The 19,640-nt window shown below is 38.1% G+C and overlaps 1 protein-coding gene across 3 annotated transcripts in view; it reads left to right on the forward strand.

Moving 5' to 3' along the window:
• The first annotated feature begins 8,744 nt into the window (after window positions 1–8,744).
• Window positions 8,745–19,640, forward strand: part of ATG4C (autophagy related 4C cysteine peptidase) — a 79,080-nt gene continuing 68,184 nt past the window's right edge. Inside the window, exon 1 of one of the 3 annotated variants that reach the window (XM_082687858.1) lies at window positions 8,745–9,252. The gene's annotated coding sequence lies outside the window, so the exon portion shown is untranslated. The remainder of the gene's footprint in view (window positions 9,253–19,640) is intronic. The other 2 variants (XM_082687859.1, XM_082687857.1) reach the window with 2 other exon arrangements.

Raw genomic sequence — 19,640 nt, forward strand, 5'->3', positions numbered from 1 at the left:
TGATGCGGGGCTCGATCCCAGGACCCTGAGATCATGACCTGAGCCGAAAGCAGGGGCTTTAACCCACTGAGCCACCCAGGTACCCTTTGAATTTTTTTAATCAAAGACTTAGATTATTTTATTTGAGATTTCATTTATCTATTTTAGAGAGAGAGAGTACACATCTATGCACACAAGCAGAGGGAGAGGGAGAGGCAAAGAATCTCAAGCAGACTCCATGCTGAGTGTAGAGCTCGATGAGGGCCTCAATGATCATGACCTGAGCCCAAACCAAGAGTCAGATGATTAACTGACCGGGCCATATAGGCTCTTCAAAGATCTAGGTTATTTTATAAATCAGAATATATATGTAGAGCGGTGCCTGTGTGGCTCAGTTGATTAAACGTCTGCTTTTGGCTCAGATCATGATCCCAGGGTCCTGGACTTGAGCCCCATATCTGGCTCTTTGCTCAGTGGGGAGTCTGCTTCTCTCTTTCGCTCTGCATTTCCTCCTGCTTGTGCTCTCTCTCCCTCTTTGTCAAAGAAATAAATAAAATATTTTTTAAAAGGAATATATATTTACATAAACATGTACATGCATGTATACACATAGATACAAAAGTGCATGTATATGTATATTCACACATGCATATCTATGTTTAGCCCAGCGCAAATTATCTTCTACCCTGATATGGAATCTATTTTGAGGATTTATTCTTATTCTATGCCACAATAAGACTTTGTCTTTATTAAGTCCTATTCACATTCGGCCTTGCTTTATAATTTATTGTATATATTCTTGTCTCCCTCAAAAGATTTCAAGCTTTTCTAGGGCAAGACAATGTCATGCTCACATAGGCACCTGGCCAACTGAGTTTTTAGCCTTGCCTCAAAGACCAAACATTTTCAAAACTCGAGTAAATTTATTTTGAAAATGGCATTTGTCATTTAGTGGTACAAATTTGCGAACTTAATAAACAAAACTAAGTACTGGGACTTAAACACGATCCTTTCCAGCTTTTGTGTTTCTGTGGAGAAGTAAAAAAGAATAAATATCAAAAGGAGTTCTCTTCTGGCTGCTTTTTACTTTAAGATACATCAATCTAAGGTTTTTATAAGTTCAAAAACGACAGCTTTTGTGATATCAAGGTTTAATATTAATACCAATTTATTATTATTCTTAAATGAGTAACACCTTTATATTTATAAAATAAAATACAGGTTGTAGGGCACCTGGGTGGCTCAGTTTGTTAGGCTGTTGCTTTCGGCTCGGGTCATGATTCTGGGGTCCTGGGATCGAGTCCCGCATTGGGCTCCCTGCTCAGCGGAGAGCCTGCTTCTCTCTCTCCCTCTGCCTGCCACTCTGCTTAATTGTGCTATATCTCTGTCAAATAAATAAATAAAACTTTAAAAAAAATACAGGTTGTAAATCATTTGTGAAGTGTAGAAAGCTGTAAGAAAAAAATTATTCAAAATTTCATCATCTAAATGCAACTGCTATTGATATTTTAATCTGTATATCTTGATATCTTTTCTTCTAAGTGTAGTTTTTCATTTGTTTAATTAAAAAGAGTTGTGATTATTTTACACACATAATTTTTTGTTCAGCTTTTTTCACTTGTCATTAAAACATAAAACACATTTCCATGTTATGAACTGTTGATAAACATTTGAATCTTAGCCCAATTCAAAGTTTGAGATCTGGCTTTTGGTTCAAGTGACAAGTTGCCAGTATCAGACTCTTTCTCCTTTCTCCTGTCTCCTAAAACCCAAAATAGTTAATAATTTTCTATCAACAGCGAGAGAGTGAGAGAGAGAGAGAGAAACTATATTTAGATTCAGAAGAACCTGAAATTGAGTCAGACTAAGACTTAGACTAACACAAGTAATGTTTATGAACAGTATTAAATTGCTATTCTTCCCTGGAGAGCAGTGTTTGGTGGAAGGAAGAGTATAAGTGCTTGTTTGTTTGTGTTTTTTTAAAGATTTTATTTATTTATTTGACAGAGAGAGACACAGTGAGAGAGGGAACACAAACAGGGGGAGTGGGAGAGGGAGAAGCAGGCTTCCTGCTGAGCAGGACTGTAGGGCTCAATGCAGGGCTGGATCCCAGGACTCTGGGATCATGACCTGAACTGAAGGCAGACGCTTAATGACTAAACCTCCCAGGCACCCCCTTTGCTCATCTTTTAATTGGGTTTTTATCTGTTTCTGATCTGTTAGTTCTTTGTATATTCTGGATACTAAACCTTTGTTAGATATATGACTTGCAAATATTTTTTCTATCCTGTGGATTGTCTTTTCACCATTTTCACGGTGTCCTCTGATGCATAAAAGTTTGTGAAGTTTGATGAAGTCCAACTTATCTATTTCTTTTCTTCTTTGTGCTTTGGTGTCACATTTAAGAAGCTATGGCTGAATCCGGGTTATGAAAATAAACCTGTATGTTTTTTACTGTATGTTTTATTATTTTAACTTTTCTATTTAGATCTTTGACCTATTTTGAGTTTATTTTTAAATATGGTATGGATATATCATATGATTAGGGATTCAAATTTATTCTTTTGCATGTGGAAATCCAGTTGTCCCACCACTATTTGTTGAAGAGATGATTCTTTTGCCATTAAATAATCTTGGCATGCTTTTTTTCCCCCTCCATTTTTTTTTTTTATTGTAGTAAAATATACATAACATAAAATTTACTATTTTAACCATTTTAAGTACATTCACACTGTGGTGCAGCCATCACTACCATCTGTCTTTAGAACTCATTTCATCTTACAAACCTGAAACTCTATAACCATTAAATAATAACTCTTCATTCCCCACTCTCCCAGCCCCTGACAACCACCATTCTACTTCTGTCTCTGAATATGACTACTCTGGGTAGCTCACATAAGTGAAACCACACAGTGTGTGTCTTTTTGTGACTGGATTATTTCAGTCCTCAGGGTTCATTCATGTTGTCTCATATATCACAATTTCTTACTTTTTAAAGGGCTGAATAAGATTACATTGTGCGTCTATATACATTTTGCTTATTCATTCACCTGTTGATGAACACTTGGGCTGCTTCCAGCTTTAGCTACTGTGAATAATGCTGCTATGACTAGGGTGCCGAGCATGAACTGCCTTTTGTTAGCAAAAACCTTTTCCAGAAGCTCCCTGGCAAGTTTTCCCTCACATCTCATTGTCTGGAATTGTGCCACATGTTCATGCCTAAACCCAAATAAATGTTTGATTAGAGTCTAAACTTTAGGAAAATCATACTTTATGCCTTGTAGGGTTTGCGGAAGGAATATCCCTGCCCAGAAGCTCTGGGCTGTAAGGAGGATGTGGATTCCATCATAAAACAAGGATGTGAGTGGAAGCCAGTCAGTTGCACTTTCTGTGGCCAAGAGTCCTGAAAGCTACACACTATTAGGGTCAACCTCAGATTTATGTCGAATTTCTGCTTTGAAACCTCGAGCCTGGTGAATATACCTCATATTCCTCTCATCCTTGGTCATCATCTTTCTTTTTCTGTTCTCAGCTGTGCTTCGCTTTCCCCTGACCCAATCCTCTTACTACTTTTCTCCCTTAGAAGTCTTTCCATTTCTTCTCTCATGCTCTAATTAGCTACAGCATGATTCTCCTCACAGAATTCACTTCCTGTTTTGTTTTTTTTTTTAAAGATTTTATTTATTTATTTTCGAGAAAGAGAGCAGGAGCAGGGATGGAGGGCGGGGGGCCGTGGAGGGAGGGGATAAGGGAGGAGCAGAGGGAGAGGGAGAAGACTCCTTGCTGAGCAGCTGAGCAGGGAGTCTGTGGCAACTGGGGCTCTATCCCAGGAACCTGGGATCAGTCTAAGGCAGATGCTTACTCAACTGAGCCGCTCCCCTCACCTCCTGTTCTTTTTTTGTTTTTGTTTTTGTTTTAAGATTTTCTTTATTTATTTGTCAGAGAGAGAGAGAGAGAGAGAGAGGAGCGAGAGCAAGCACAAGCAGACAGAGTGGTAGGCAGAGGCAGAGGGAGAAGCAGGCTCTCCCTGCCAAGCAAGGAGCCCAATGTGGGACTCAATCCCAGGACGCTGGGATCGTAACCTGAGCCGAAAGCAGCCGCTCAACCAACTGAGCCACCCAGGCATCCCTCAACTCCTGTTCTTAATGAATGCTGACTTTTCTCTGGATTTGGTCTCTCTGCAACTTTCTTGAACTTCTTTTTTTATTGTTTTTGTCGTTTTGTTCTCATTTATTCATGCACACCAGGTCCAGAGACAGATTAGCTCTCTCTTCATTCTGAAAATCCTCTGCTTTTATGTAAAAATCTGTTCCTTGAAGGATTTCGAGACATTTGTATATACCTTCTCTCCCTTACCTCATTCCTGAATTATAAGCTTATATCTCTATTTACGTAGCTCACAATCTTATCCATGCCCAGGGATGGCTGGTGGCTCAGTCGATTGGGCATCTGCCTTTGGCTCAGGTCATGATCCCAGGGTCCTGGGATGGCATCCTGCATTGGCTCCTTGCTCAGTGCGGAGCCTGCTTCTTCCTTTCTGCCTGCTGTTTGCCCTGCTTGTGCTCACGCTCTCTTTCTTTCTTCCTAACAAACAAATAAATAAATAAATAAATAAATCTTCAAAGAAAAAAAAATCTTACCCATGCCCACGTTTTTTTCAATTGTCATCTGAAGTCAATTACTCCAAAAGTATATATTGAGCTCAAATCTTTCTCTTAAGCTTCATATCTAACTGTCTCCTGGATATAGCCATCTGGGAACTCTAAAGCATTTCTTTCTTATTTTTTAAGATTTTATTTTCAAGTAATTTCTACACCCATTGTGGGGCTCATACTCACAGTTCTGAGATCAAGAACCACATGCTTTTCTCACTGAGCCAGCCAGGTGCCCCAACCATTCCTAACTCAACATATGGAAATTGTAAAAGCAGAAACCTGGGGGACTTTCTTGATTCCTTCACCCCCTCATACCCCCTTTTGATTCTATTATCCTAATATCCTAATAACTCTTGATCTCAAGGTTGTGAGTTCAAGCCCCACATTGGGCATAGAGATTACTTAAAAATAAAATCTTTTTTAAAAATCACTATTTACTTCAGATTTCCCATTTTTAAATGTGAATTATGAAAACAGTATCTTTTTTTTAAAAAAAATTGTATTGTTTATTTGACAGACAAAGATCACAAATAGGCAGAGAGGTAGGCAGAGAGAGAGAAGGAAGCAGGCTCACTGCCGAGCAGAGAGCCCAATGTGGGACTCGATCCCAAGACTCTGGGATCATGACCTGAGCTGAAGGCAGAGGCTTTAACCCACTGAGCCACCCAGGCACCCCTGAAAAGAGTATCTTAACTGTTCTTTTCAGCCCAAGACATTCTCCATACCACTGCAGGCTAAAATGCAATCAAATTATACCATTCCCTAAATGGTTCCCTATATAACCAGGTTCAAGTCCAAGATTCTTTTTTTTTTTTTTTAAGATTTTATTTATTTATTTGACAGAGAGAGATCACAAGTAGGCAGAGAGGCAGGCAGAAAGAAAGGAGGAAGCAGGCTCCCTGCTGAGCAGAGAGCCCGATGCGGGACTCGATCCCGGGACCCTGAGATCATGACCTGAGCCGAAGGCAGCGGCTTAACACACTGAGCCACCCAGGCGCCCCTTGTACCACTCTTTCACTCTCATGTTCCAACTGTAATGAATTTATGAGTTATTCTCCATTGGTTTAGCTGCCCTCTTCTGTAGATGATTAATTATTTTTGTCATTTAAGTTATCTCAGGACTTTCTACTCCAAGGTCTCTCAATTTGAGAATAAGTGACATGCCTTATTCTCTTAATACCTTGTCCATACCTCTATCATAATGTTTATTACATTGTATTGTGGGACCATAATTTTTTTTATCTCTCTTCATATTTCCAGGATTTAGCACAGTGCTGGGTATTTGGTAGACATAGGTTGTGACTAGATCATGTGCGGCATTTCAAGACTAAGGTTTACCTTGCTGCACTTGCTGAATGTGGCTATGTAATGGAAAGGAGGAGGGAATAATATTGAATTTAGGAGAGAAGCTGAGTCCACTGAACTCGCTTTCAAAATTATGAGGATTCTGTAGCTAGCTAGGTTGAGATACAGAGGGCAGTGGAGAAATAGAAAGAGATAGAATATGCAGGAGAGGTGATAGAAATAAGGTCACATGGAAAGGAGGAAAGGTTTTAAGATTTCCTTAAAATAGGGGCATCTGAGTGGCTCAGTCCTTAAGATTCTGCTTTTGGCTCAGGTCGTGATTCCAGGGTCCTGGGATTGAGTCCCACATCCAGCTTTTTGCTCAATAGGGAGCCTGCTTTTCCCTCTCTCTCTGCCTGCTGCTCCCCCTGCTTGTGCTCTCTCTGTCAAATAAATAAACACATATAATAGCTTATGTTAAAACTACATAGTATGAATAAGAAGGGAGTTTCAGGGCCTCAGACATCACTCTGAACTCCCACAAACACTTATGAAGAGGGATTTACTCTGAGCAAAGTGTTGTGTGAGAGCTGAGAGGGACACACATATTTAAGATGTGGTTCTCTCCTCTTAGAAGTTATATTAGCTAGTATAGGGTTCCAATTAACCAAATCCAATTAACCAAATGCATAAATGATTGTTAGTAGGCGGTGTTACACATATTTTACTTTCTGTTTTTCATTCTAATAAAGCTCTCTTATCTTCTTTCCATCATCCTTTTAAATCTTTCCCAACTATCAAAGCTATCTGTGCTTCAGAAATAGATGGTAGTGCCTAAGCAAAGTGCTTTGTCCCTAGAAGCACTAATTGTGTATGTGTTGAACTAAAATGAGTATCTTGTCCAGTTTTAACTCTCTTGTGCTTGGCAGTTGGCTGAATTGGAAAGTCAAAGACACACTTAAAAATGAGGAGAGAATATTGCAGAGTATTGCAGCTGCCAAGAATCTCCTTTCAAAACCTAAAAAGTCTGTTACATAAATTATGTACTCTTTTAACTCTCTTCCACTTTCATTTACACAATTGATCATTGAAACTACTTTAGAATATGTATATCAATTATTTAGCATATTTTAAAAGCTTCCTTAATAACATCTTTAATAAGTGGATGCAATTATGTATTTATTTACTGCAAACACTTATGAATAACAGATAATCTAATTATAGTTTATCATTACCTCTAACCATTCCAATGGAAAGGTTTCTCTCACTGTATTCATATTGTTGCTGCATGAGTATGGAAAGCAGCAGCTTGTTTTCTGTGATCATAGATTTTAAATATTTACTCGCTAGTGCTGCATAATTTAGCACACTGTAGTTGGAAAGCAGTTTGTATGGTAGTGCATGCTTTGTCAGTGTTTCAGAATACAGTTTCCCTCTGTGACTTCTATGTGAGGTTGTAAAAATGGAAAGTATTCTACTTCGTTTTTCTAACCAATTAAAATCTGTTTAGCTGTAAATCCATAGAAAACCAATGTTTATGATTTATTTCAATTTTATTTTGTGGAATTACTATATAATTTAAGAATTCAAGCATTGTTTTCCATGGGCTACTAGTGCACAATATAAAAAATAAAATATATTAATTCTTGGTAATGTAAATATTTTTTATTAAAGATCTTATTTATTTATTTGACAGAGAGAGATAGCTACAGAGGGAACACAGCCAGGGGTGAGGGAGACACAGGTTTCCAACCGAGCAGGGAGCCCACTGTGGGGCTCCATTCCAGGATCCTGGAATCAAGACCTGAGCAGAAGGCAGATGCTTAACGACTGAGCCACCCAGGCGTCCTGGTAGTGTAAATCTTAATGAAACTAACAAAAAGGAACCCAGACAGCTTGTTTGATTCATGGTATCTGTCCTAAGAAATCAAAACAAAGTTCTGTATTTTAAAATATGGAATCACAGGCTATTTAATGAGGCAAGAAAAGTTATTTTGTTTTGTTCACTTTAATAAATGTTACATTTATGATCTTGCTATAGTCTTTGTGTGATTGGTTATTGGTTGCCTTACCACATAATAGAAAATAAATAGTTCCAATTACCTGTTTTTGTAAGAATAATGAAAATAATCCAAACTATTAGCACGTTAAAGAAGTGGAAAACATTTTAAAGTTTAACATTGAACTTTCAACTCGGCATTCTGAACGATTTTCTTTGCCATGTGGGTGCACAGTCCGACAGTACAGATTAATTTTTCACTTCCAGCTCTTACTTTAATTTCTTATGCAGTTCAGGATCATGTCTGGTAGTCCTTGCTCCAACACAATCTTTCAGTACTGCAAAACGATCTAGGATTACACTTTGCAATAATTTATTATTATACCCCTTATGAATGTGGATAAAAACTTCCATTTCATAAAAAGCCTTTATACTGTCCTGGTTTTCAATCCTTGAAAATAACGGGAATATAAAAAGTGCACACGTTCCTTAATATTTTGTAAGTATTTACCCACAGTCTCAACTAAAGCTTGGCTTAGGGAACCTTCACAACAAGACAGTAAGGAATAGCGGCATTTTTATCAAAGTGGGTCTACATTAGTCCAAGGAATTTAGTGACTCCTCTGAAAGCACCCCTAGGCTCTGTGGGGATCAAGAGGAGCGAGAAGGGGGCGCAGTGCATACTGGGTCTTGTAGTTCCTGCGCAAAGGAGGGGGGGGCATGGTGTTGCGTAGCACTCTGGGAGTTGAAGTCCACTTGTCCAGTGGGAGCTCAAAGAAGGCATACTGTGAATTGTCCGTCAGAGTCACCAGTTACAGGTTGATGCTTTCTCTTGGCTCTGCGCTTGCCGTATTGGTGGCCGAAGGGCTGGCGTGGCGAAGAGTGGGGAAAAAGAATGAGGTGGAGCATGGGTCTGTTGGCTGCAGATATTGCTACAACAAATCAGAAGGCTTTCGTGCCCCGGAAGTGGCTGACCTACTCGGTTCGAAGGGGAGGCCTTTCCTCTTACTACGGTGGCCGGGGAGCTCGGGTGCCTGTGGCAGCGGCGCTGAGGTCGGAGCGTTTGCGTGTGTACTGGCTGCTTTTGGGGCGGCTTCTGCTAGAGCTGGAACACTTCCCGGGTTGGTGGCTCCTGCACATTTTTTACACTTTTCCAGTTCTGTTTCGGTGAGGGGCGCTTTGAGCCTGGCGGAGTCAGGAGAAGGTTGGGACTTAGTGTTTCTGGTCCCCAAATGACCGGATTTTGGGGGGACCCTGCCCTCTCTGAAGATCCTGTGGCAAACCGTTTCGGCTCTCTCTTGAGAATTTTGGCACCTCCCTCATCTACCTTCTAGGGTAATTTGTCTTCTGACCCTACGTTCTTCCTAGGCTCCAAAGGCTAACCGTAAGCCTTCCTGTTACCCTCTCCTTGTGGCTTTTCTTGGTGTTCGAGATACGACCTCTTGTCCCCTAAGCTTTCGCAGCCGTTTAACTTTTTCCCATTTAAAAGGAAAAAAAAAAAAAAAAAAAAAAAAGAAAATCAAAACAAAAGAACTAGATTCTCAAGATGTCAATCTTCTCATTCCTAAAACCTTTCCTCCTTTTTGGCCTTTGTTACTGCTGCGGACCTTAACGCAGTCGCCTGAGTGTCTTAATGTCTTTCCGTCCAGACACTAACGTTCACTCACTTTACTGGGTTCTCACTCATCCTCAACGCTTCCACCTCCATCCACATCTAAGGGCGTTATAGGTTGAAGTTCGAATACATTCTTAGGATGACTGGTGAATCTGAGAGACGTCAATGGTCAACTCGGCATGCTTCTGCTTAGAGAGTTTATATTTCTTAAGATTTCTTTGGCTTGCATTTTTGTTTTGTGTTGATTATTTTCCCACAAGGGATTGGCTGCTAGCTTATAGTTAGAGGAGAATACCTTGTCCTACAGTTGTTCTTTGTATCTGAGTTACTTAGGTGGGATATTCCCCACTCTGTTCGTAGTAGGATCACGTGTCCCCTGTGGAATTTGCAATGATTTTGTGTCAGTCAAGAGCAGATAGACACAAGGGAATTCTCTTTCCTTATTGCTTGCTTGTGATTTGTAATTAGATTATGAGTCATTGAGAGTACCCAGAGGGATTGGAAAAGCTTTGAAAGGAAAGTCTATGTATGTTCCAATTTACAAATTAATAAAGCTTCTTTCCTGAACAAGGAAGAGTTTCTAATTGGTACAATAATCTCATGCTATATTGACTTATCAGTTCATTCTCTGTAAAATTTTGGGGACGATTTAAAGTTAAAAAATAGCCAATATAAGGAATTATATAATGTAGTATAAAAAAGTTTGAAAACCGTTTAACTAATGCTCTTTTTCTGTAAAATGGAATGCAAATATGTTGAAAATTTTATTTGTTGCAGTTGTGTATTTTTTAAAAAGATTTTATTTATTTGAGAGCGAGAGAAAGAGAGAGATAGCAAGAGAGAGAGCACAAGCAGAGAGGAGAAGGGAAAAGCAGGCATTGTGATCAATCCCAGGACCCACTGGGTCACGACCTGGGCGGAAGGGAGACACTTAACTGACTGAGCCACCCAGGCGCCCCTATGATGTACTGTTATATATTTTGATAAATCTGGTAAACTACATTGTTTACTATTCACTAATATTTTGTAGACAGAAATTTTTTTACTTCCTGGCTTTATGGGGACTGTGTGACTCAAATAAGTTTGCAGTTTCTCTTTTATTCTGATTATTGCTCTATGGAAATCCTAATAGTAAAACTTCATTCTTCCGTAAGCATCAAATATAATCTATACATGTCAATAAAATATAATTTTAAAAAAATATTTTATTCATTTTTTGACAGAGAGAGAGAGATCACAAGTAGGCAGAGAGGCAGGCAGAGAGAGAGGGGGAAGCAGGATTTCCACCGAGCAGGGCGCCTGATGCGGGGCTCAATCCCAGGACCCTGAGACCATGACCTGAGTTGAAGGCAGGGGGTTAAGCCACTGAGCCATCCAGGTGCCCCAGTAAAATATAAATATTAATACCTGTATCCTGTCAAATTGGACTTATTCCTAATTAGTCAGAAATGGTTTCAGTCATGCTTATGATTTGGAGCTAAATATATAATTCAGATTTAATTCACTCATAGAATTCTTGACAGGATAAATGATAGGCTAGATATTACACAAACTTATTATATTTTCCCGAGACTTTATTCATTTTGTAAGCAATTATTGAATATGTCTTGTTACTTAACTATTGTAAGAAAAATCATCAGAATATTTATTGAGAGCATCCTCTTGTCCTCAGCTTTGTACTAGATGCTGTGGAAGCCTTATTGCGTTTAACATTATAACAACTCAGTGAGATGGTGAGCATTATTTACATTTAGCAGATCAAGAAACTGAAGCTCAAACAGTTTAAGTCATCCAGTTCATTTTGACTCTTCCCACTATACCACAGCTGCAAAGATGTGTTCTCTACCCTGGAATCTATAGGGAACATTAATTCAATAAGTATTTTTTGAAGTAGCTGTTATTTGGTACATGATATATGTTATCCCTTGCTGGAGATATAACAGTAAAAAAAAGAGACAAAAGTCTCTGCTCTTGGGAAGCTTACAGTATAGCAGAATGTATGGGATGTAAACCTTGCCTTCAAGAAGCAGCAAGTACAACCAATATGCTGTATTATTTTTTATGTGTTTTGGAATGTTAAAGTTGAAAAGAGAAATTAACTAGGAAAGATTTAATGAAGAAGATGAGATTAAATCTAGAACTAAAGTAGTGACTAGGTTTGGTAGGTGGAAACTGGGAGGAAAGTGATTCTAGTTTGAGGCATAAAAAGAAGAAAATTATGAATTTTGGGGACAAGAAACGAAAGGGAGGGACAGGTAACTGGACTGCTTGTATCATCAGTTCCTTGTACACACAAGTGCTCAGTGTTGGTTGAATTTGAAACAAATATTTAAATGAATGAAGCTATGAAAAGATTTCAGATATGAAGCAATGAGGAATTAGATAGATCTAGTATTATAGTGGGACTGGGAGAAAGGAATGGATTTGATAGCTCTTGGTGAAAGAACTACTAGGTTCTGTTAATTATTGAATGTTGGGAGTAAACGGTGGCCAAAGGAGAAAGGGAGGCTAGATTACCAGGTTTGAACTGAGTGATAGACCGGATGTGAGGAATGAGGGAGAGGAAGGTGGTGCCACTGCTAGCTTTTTGGCTTATGTAACTGGATGTATAGTAGTACAGTACACTGAGAGAACACTGTAAGATGACCAGGTTTGGGGGATATGGTTTGTTTGTTAATTTTTTTTTAATGGTGGCATCAATTTTCAAGGCTGATTTCTTATTTCATCAAATAATGAGATTTAAAAAAAAAATTCCAAGATGCATCTTTGTTTTGTGAATCACTATGAAAGAAAAAAATATTGCCAATTTAACAAAGATCATCAACTATAAGATGTATTTATTTCAGAGTTAAAATGTAAATGTATGATCTAGAAATGATGAAATAAAGTACTCCTTATGGTTGGTGGAACTGATAACCAATTTTTTTTTCTGTTTATAAATAAACTTGCAGTCTTTGACATGAATTCAGTCATTTAGCATTTACTTATTAACTGGGCACTCTCCTAGGTCACAGTGATGAAATGGTGGGTAAATACAGTTTCTACCCTCACAGAACATATTGTATAATTGGAGAGGCAGACATAAATCAAATGTTCAAAGAAATTTAAAGTTCTGGTTATTTTAAGTGCTATAAGAAAGAACTTGATGTTCTACAGAGGAAAAACTATTTATAAGAGGGATAGCAGTGTGGATAGGGAGAGGCCAGATGAAAGATGATATCTTGGGTAAGATGGTGATGAAAATAAAGTGGGTGGATTAGAGATATTTAGGAGGTGGAAGTGGGTGATAGACTGGATGTGAGGAATGAGGGAGAGGAAGGTGGCGCCACTGCTAGCTTTTTGGCTTATGTAACTGGATGGATAGTAGTATAGTGCACTGAGAGAACACTGTAAGATGACCAGGTTTGGGGGAGATGGTTTGTTTGTTAATTTTTTTTTTTATGGTGGCATCAATTTTCAAGGCTGATTTCTTTTTTTTTTTTTTTCCTTTTATGTCATTGCTTGAATTAAGCATACTTGAGGAATGTTGTACCTGAAATACATTTTTTTTAGGTTTTTTTTTTTTAAAGATTTTATTTATTTTCATTTGAGAGAGAGAGAGAGAGCGCACAGAGAGGAAGAGGGAGAGGAAGAAGCAGACTCCCTGCTGAGCTGGGAGCCTGACAGGGGCTCCATTACAGGATCTAGAGATCATGACCTGAGCCAAAGGCAAACACTTAACCATATGAACCACCCAGGGTCCCTCCCCTGCCTTTTTTTCCCTTGAGTGAGCAGGGATAACGTTCTAGATGAAAGAATTTGGAAATATGTTGGTATTTGTTTTGAATTTATATGTAACATATTTAGTCATACATATGAATAAGTATATGATCTTTATTTTCACATGGGATTATGGGCAATAAATTGGGTATCTGGTTAAATTCTAACTTCATTCAATTAGTGTTTTTGTAAATTTAAATGTGTATTAGGGAAGAAAGAAGTACTTTTTAAAAATTTTTTTTTAATTTTTTATAAACATATATATATTTTTTAAAGGTTTTTTTTTTAATTTATTTATTTGACAGACAGAAATCACAAGTAGGCAGAGAGGCAGGCAGAGAGAGAGGGGGAGGCAGGCTCCCTGCTGAGCAGAGAGCCCGATGCGGGGCTCAATCTCAGGACCCTGAGATCATGACCTGAGCTGAAGGCAGAGGCTTTAACCCACTGAGCCACCCAGGCGCCCCAACATATAATATATTTTTATCCCCAGGGGTACAGGTCTGTGAATCGCCCGGTTTACACACTTCACAGCACTCACCAAAGCACATACCCTCCCCAATGTCCATAATCCCACCCCACTTCTCCCAACCGCCCTCCCCCCAGCAACCCTCAGTTTGTTTTGTGATTAAGAGTCACTTATGGTTTGTCTCCCTCCCAATCCCATCTTGTTTCAATTATTCTTCTCCTACCCCCTTAAACCCCCATGTTCAATCACCATTTCCTCATATCAGGGAGATCATATGATAGTTGTCTTTCTCCGCTTGACTTATTTCACTAAGCATGATATGCTCTAGTTCCATCCACGTTGTCGCAAATGGCAAGATTTCGTTTCTTTTGATGGCTGCATAGTATTCTACTGTGTATATATACCACATCTTCTTGATCCATTCATCTGTTGATGGACATCTAGGTTGAAAGAAGTACTCTTGATTTTTCCTTGAAATGTCTCCTTTGTGTAAATTTTGATAGATATTGAATTAATGCACTCAGTTTATTTTTTAAATTATATGTTTCATAGTAAGCAGAAGAATGTGTAGAGCAGAGAGCATGGCCTCTGGAGTCAAACTGCCTAGATTCAAGGTGTGTTTTGCTATTTATTAGCAGTATGACCTTGTAGAAGTTATTTAGTCTTTCCAAGCCTTTTTTGCCCTTAATCTATAAAATGAAGATGATAATAGTATATACATTATAGAGTTGTTGTAAGGATTAAATGAGATGATACATGTGCATAGGTTAACAAAATTCCTGGTACAGAGTTTGTGTTTATTATTGTTATAGATATGTGGCCTGAAATTGTATGTCTGTGATGACATTTTAATTATAGAAATCCTTAACTAAAAGATCTCAGTTGGAGAAAAAATTTGCTTGGTTAGTCATATTTGAATTTAGAGTAAATATTATGTAAGATAGCTTTGCTGATTCATAATTGTCATGAGTTAATACATGTCCTCTTTTAAGCATTTTCATCAGAGATTGTGTTTAGTCTACAGCTGTAATAGGAAACTAGTGGTGGGTTGGTTTGTAATTACGTATTATTTGTTAGTATTACTACTTTTATTTTTAGCCAACCTTTTCTGAACTTCACACTTGCTTTTAGTGCTTATGGATAGGATAAAAAAGTAGTTAGACAATAAAATCTGATCAGCAGCTTGAAAGTCAATTTAATTTCCACACTAGTTTTTTCTTTTGAAAGTTTCAAACCTAGGGCCCCTCGGTGGCTCAGTCAGTGAAACGTCTAAATGTTTAGGTCATGAACCCAGTATCCTGGGATTGAGTCCTGCCCTGGGCTCCCTGCTCAGTGGGGAGCCTGCGTCTCCTTCTGTCCCTCCCCCTCAACTTGTGTGCACATTCTCTCTCTCTCAAAAAAAAAAAAAAATCTTAAACAAAGTTTCAAGTCTATTAAAAAACTGAAAGAATAGTATAACAAATACCTGTATATCTTTAACTTAGATTCAGTAGTTGTTAACATTATATTTCACTTGCTTTTGCTCTCTCTAAATACACACACATGGCATGCTTTCTTTTTCTTGCTGAACCACTGGGAACTAAGGCGGAGTCATCCTGACACTTAATTCCTAAATTCTTCCTTATATATCTCTTATGAACCAGGACATTCACCTACTTGGCTATAATGCTATGTGCACACCCAAGTAATTTAACAGTGATTGACTATACTATCTGATGTATAGGCCATATTAAAAAATATGAATTTGCTCAGATGTTTATCAGTAATGTCCCTTATAGCTTAAAAAGCACTTTAAAAATACTTACAATTTGGGCTCCTGGGTGTCTCAGTCAGTTAAGCATCTGACTCTTGGTTTCTGCTCAGGTCATGATCTCAGGGTCCTGGGATTGAGCCCCACATTGGGCTCTGTGTTCAGTGTAGGGTCTGCTTGCTTGTCCCTCTCCTTCTGCTCCCCGCTATTCCCTTCTTGCACTCTCTCTCAAATAAATCTTTTTAAAAAATACTTCCAGTCAGAGATTATGAATTTTCTTAGTTGTGTCGATTTTCATTTATCTAGAGCAATTCTCATCTTTACTTTTTCCTCCTTCCTTTTTTGTTTTTTTGGTCTTTCAAGACTGACAATTTTGAAGAGTCCACGCCATTTTGTTTTGTATAATGCCTCACAAAATGAATTTGTCTGATTGTTTCTCCACAATTTCAGGTTAAACTTTTTTTTTCATGACTATTAAGTAGGAGATGTTGTAAACTTTCCATGTCACCACTTCGGGAAGAATATAATGGCAGTTTGTCCCATTATTGGTAATGTTAAGATCAGCCACTTAGGTTAGCCAGATTTCTACATCCTGATGTTATCTTTTCCCTTTTAAAATTAATAGTTAATCTGTGGGGGTAATACTTTCAACAGTTTTTTTTTTTTTTCCCTATCTTTGGTTTTTAGTAGCCATGGATCATCCTTACCTCCATCAGTCATTGTGTTGGTGGTTGCCAGATAGTGATTTTCCAGTTCTCTCAATCCTGCATGTTTGCTGGCTATCTTCTCCGAAGAAGAGCTATTCCTCCTCTTTTCTTTTATTTTAGTGTCACTATGTACCCAAGGATTCTTTAAAAAAAAAAAAAAAAATTACCGGCTGTAAATCTATTGCCATTCTTCTTTTTTAAAAAGATTTATTTATTTACTTATTTATCACAGAGAGAAAGCACAAGTAGAGGGAGTGGCAGGCAGAGGGAGAGGAAGAAGCAGGCTCCCTATGGAGCAAGGAACCCAATGCAGGGCTCAATCCCCCTGGGATCATGACCTGAGCTGAAGGCTGATGCTTAACCAACTGAGCCACACAGGTGCTCCTTCTTCTTCTTCTTTTCTTTTTTTTTTGAAGTAGGCTCCACACCCTGTATAGGACTTGAATTCATGATCCTGAGATCAAGAGTTTCATGCTCCATTGACTGAGCCAGCCAGGTGCCCCACGATTATTCTTTCTTTTTTTTTTTTTTTTAAAGATTTATTTATTTATTTGACAGACAGAGATCACAAGTAGGCAGAGAGGCAGGCAGAGAGAGAGAGAGGAAGGGAAGCAGGCTCCCGGCTGAGCAGAGAGCCTCATGTGAGGCTCGATCCCAGGACCCTGAGATCATGACCCGAGCCGAAGGTAGATGCTTTAACCCACTGAGCCACCCAGGCGCCCCACCATTATTCTTTTGATGATTAAATTATCTTAAATTTGATTAGTCAGATTCAAGCCAGTTTCTTTGGCCTTTGCCAAAGGAACTGGCATTCACATTGGTATCTGGGCACATTCTTATTTTTTTGTACAATAAGAAGTTCCAGGCTCACCTTGTAAATTCCCTGCTTGAGACCTGGATTAGTCATTTTATCATGGAGTCCTTGTTCAGTTTAGTGGGAAATGCTACTCCGAAACAAGATTTGGGCATTGAATGTACTCATTGCTACTGGAGTACATTGCTTTTAGGATACACACATGCACACACACACATACTTATAAGATACCTTAATTCATACTTAGAAACACAGAATTCATCTTCACCTTCTGGCAGTTCATATTTTATCTCCCTTTTCCTACAGGGAATTCTGATTCAAAACCATATCAGTATATTTACTCATCTAATCTCTCCTATAAAACACTTAAGATAGTTTTGGTATTACTCTACTGGTACTCTCTCCAACAACAGATTTACCAAGTAAAGATTTCTTTGCCATTTTATGTCTTTAGACTATATCCCACTAAAGACCTAGAGTCAAATTATGTGTTCAAAGTTATTTATATTATACTTTCTGTGTGATTTGGTTATAGCTTAAAATATAAAGTTCCTACTAAACTACATTTTAATAGACTCTGTAAAATAAGTTATCTGGTAAAATGACTAAAGTACCCATAGTAATTTAAACCTTTATCATAGTAATATGTATATTGCTATAGGGAACTCCATAACAGTTATATCAGGTAGAAAATACGCATTTTTAAAATATTTGTAAAGCTTTAAACCCTTAGCTTTATTTTCAAATTGATATACTATTGTTTAAAATTAGAAATGACATCAAACAATTCCATTTGTAAGCCAAAACAGTTGTGTTTGTGAACATTTTAAACAATGCTCTTTTGACCGATGATACAATTCAAGCATTAATCTTTAACAATAGACATAATTGTTGAGGGTACTTTAACTCCTTCCTAAGAAATATGCCTAGTGTTAGCCTTATTTACACCCAGAATGTAAGATTTATATTGTTTGTGTGTCCTTGGTCTTTGTATTTGAAGAATCCCAGTTGTGACTGTGTGTGATATTTTTCTTGTAGGAATATTCTCATTGGAAAGGGGAAAAATATTTCCCAGTAATTTTAACATTTTTATATTTCTACTGTGGGACATAACCATATTACAACTGAAGTTCTGGTTAATTATAAACATCTTGCATTTTAGGATGTAAATTTAATGGGGACAGGAACTGGATCTCATGGCTCATTTTATCTCCCATAGAGCCTTACGAAAGTAGCCACTCAAGTACTTGATGAATGAATAAATGTGATATTTTGTGTTTAAATGAAGTATAATTACTAGTCTCAATAATATGGATGCACCTTTTTGTAGCAGAAGTAACTAATGGAATGGGACTTGAAAAAGATCCTGTCCATATTTACTTGTTAAACAAACCTCAAAATCACTATGTCATACTGAATTGATGTTGCTAGTTCTATCATCTGAGCTTGCTGTTTATATCTCATTTTTTATATCTCATTTCTTATCCCTTTATCAGTACCCTGATTGAGGCCTCATTTCCACTCATTTGGGCAGTCTTCTGACTAATTGAAGGAATTGAGAATATTTAATGTGGAGAAGAGATGGTGCAGCGGGAGTGGGGAAGATATTGGAAGTCTTTATTTTTTTACTTTTTCTTTCTTTTTTTAAAGATTTCATTCATTCATTCGAGAGAGAGAGCGCGCTGGAGAGAGCACAAGTGGGAGGGAAGGGGCAGAGGGAGAGGGAGAAGCAGACACGCCCTACTGAGCAGGGAGACCAATCCAGGAGTCAGTCTCAGGACCCTGGGATCATGACCCCTGCGGAAGGTAGATGCTTAACCAACTGAGCCACTCAGGCGCCCCTGGAGGTCTTTAAATACCTGATGGGTTATCGAATGCAAGGCAGATTAGTTTCAGAAGGCCCCACCAGGAACAGTTGGTGGACATTTTAAGGACACAGATTTTTGGTTCCATGTCTTTTAAGCAACTGAAGTTGTTTAAAATTAGGTGGAATAATGTAGTGATGTGGATACTCTAGAACAGTGATGTTAGTGAAGAAAAATAGTTTAAAATTGTATCAGGCTTTTAAACTTACACAGCTGTATTTTTAGCTCAGTACAGAGCTCATTAAGTACTGAACTTTCTGTTTTGGAGGCATTCACTCAGAGGCTTGGTCAGTGCACTTGGCTAGGACATTGGAAAGGAGATCTTGCTCTTATACGGGTAGTTGAACCCAATTAATAATTAGTGAGTGAATTTGAACCAGATAGCAGATTAGATTCCTGGGGATGGGAGTGATATATTTTTTAATCTTTTAAATTTACACATTTTCTTTCACTGCTTTCTTTCACTGTTCATAGGAGAGTTTAGGGATAGATTGGAGTGTATTATATGGGAAAATGGTTAAAACCTGTTATTAATACTACTACTTACTGGCTAACTAGATACTTTGTAAATTCCCTTTCAATCCTGAGATTCTGACATCCTTCAGTTCTTGTAGAGGTTAGGTTAATTTTGTTAATGATTAAATAATTTGACCCTGTATGTTTCTTCTTATGCAGACTGCATGTTTCACCACTTGCAAAGTTGCTTTGGAAGCTCCAAACATTCATAGTTATGTTGGACCAGTCAGA

The sequence above is a fragment of the Mustela nivalis genome, assembly GCF_964662115.1.
Source record: "Mustela nivalis genome assembly, chromosome: 10".
NCBI classification, from domain to species: Eukaryota; Metazoa; Chordata; class Mammalia; order Carnivora; family Mustelidae; genus Mustela; species Mustela nivalis.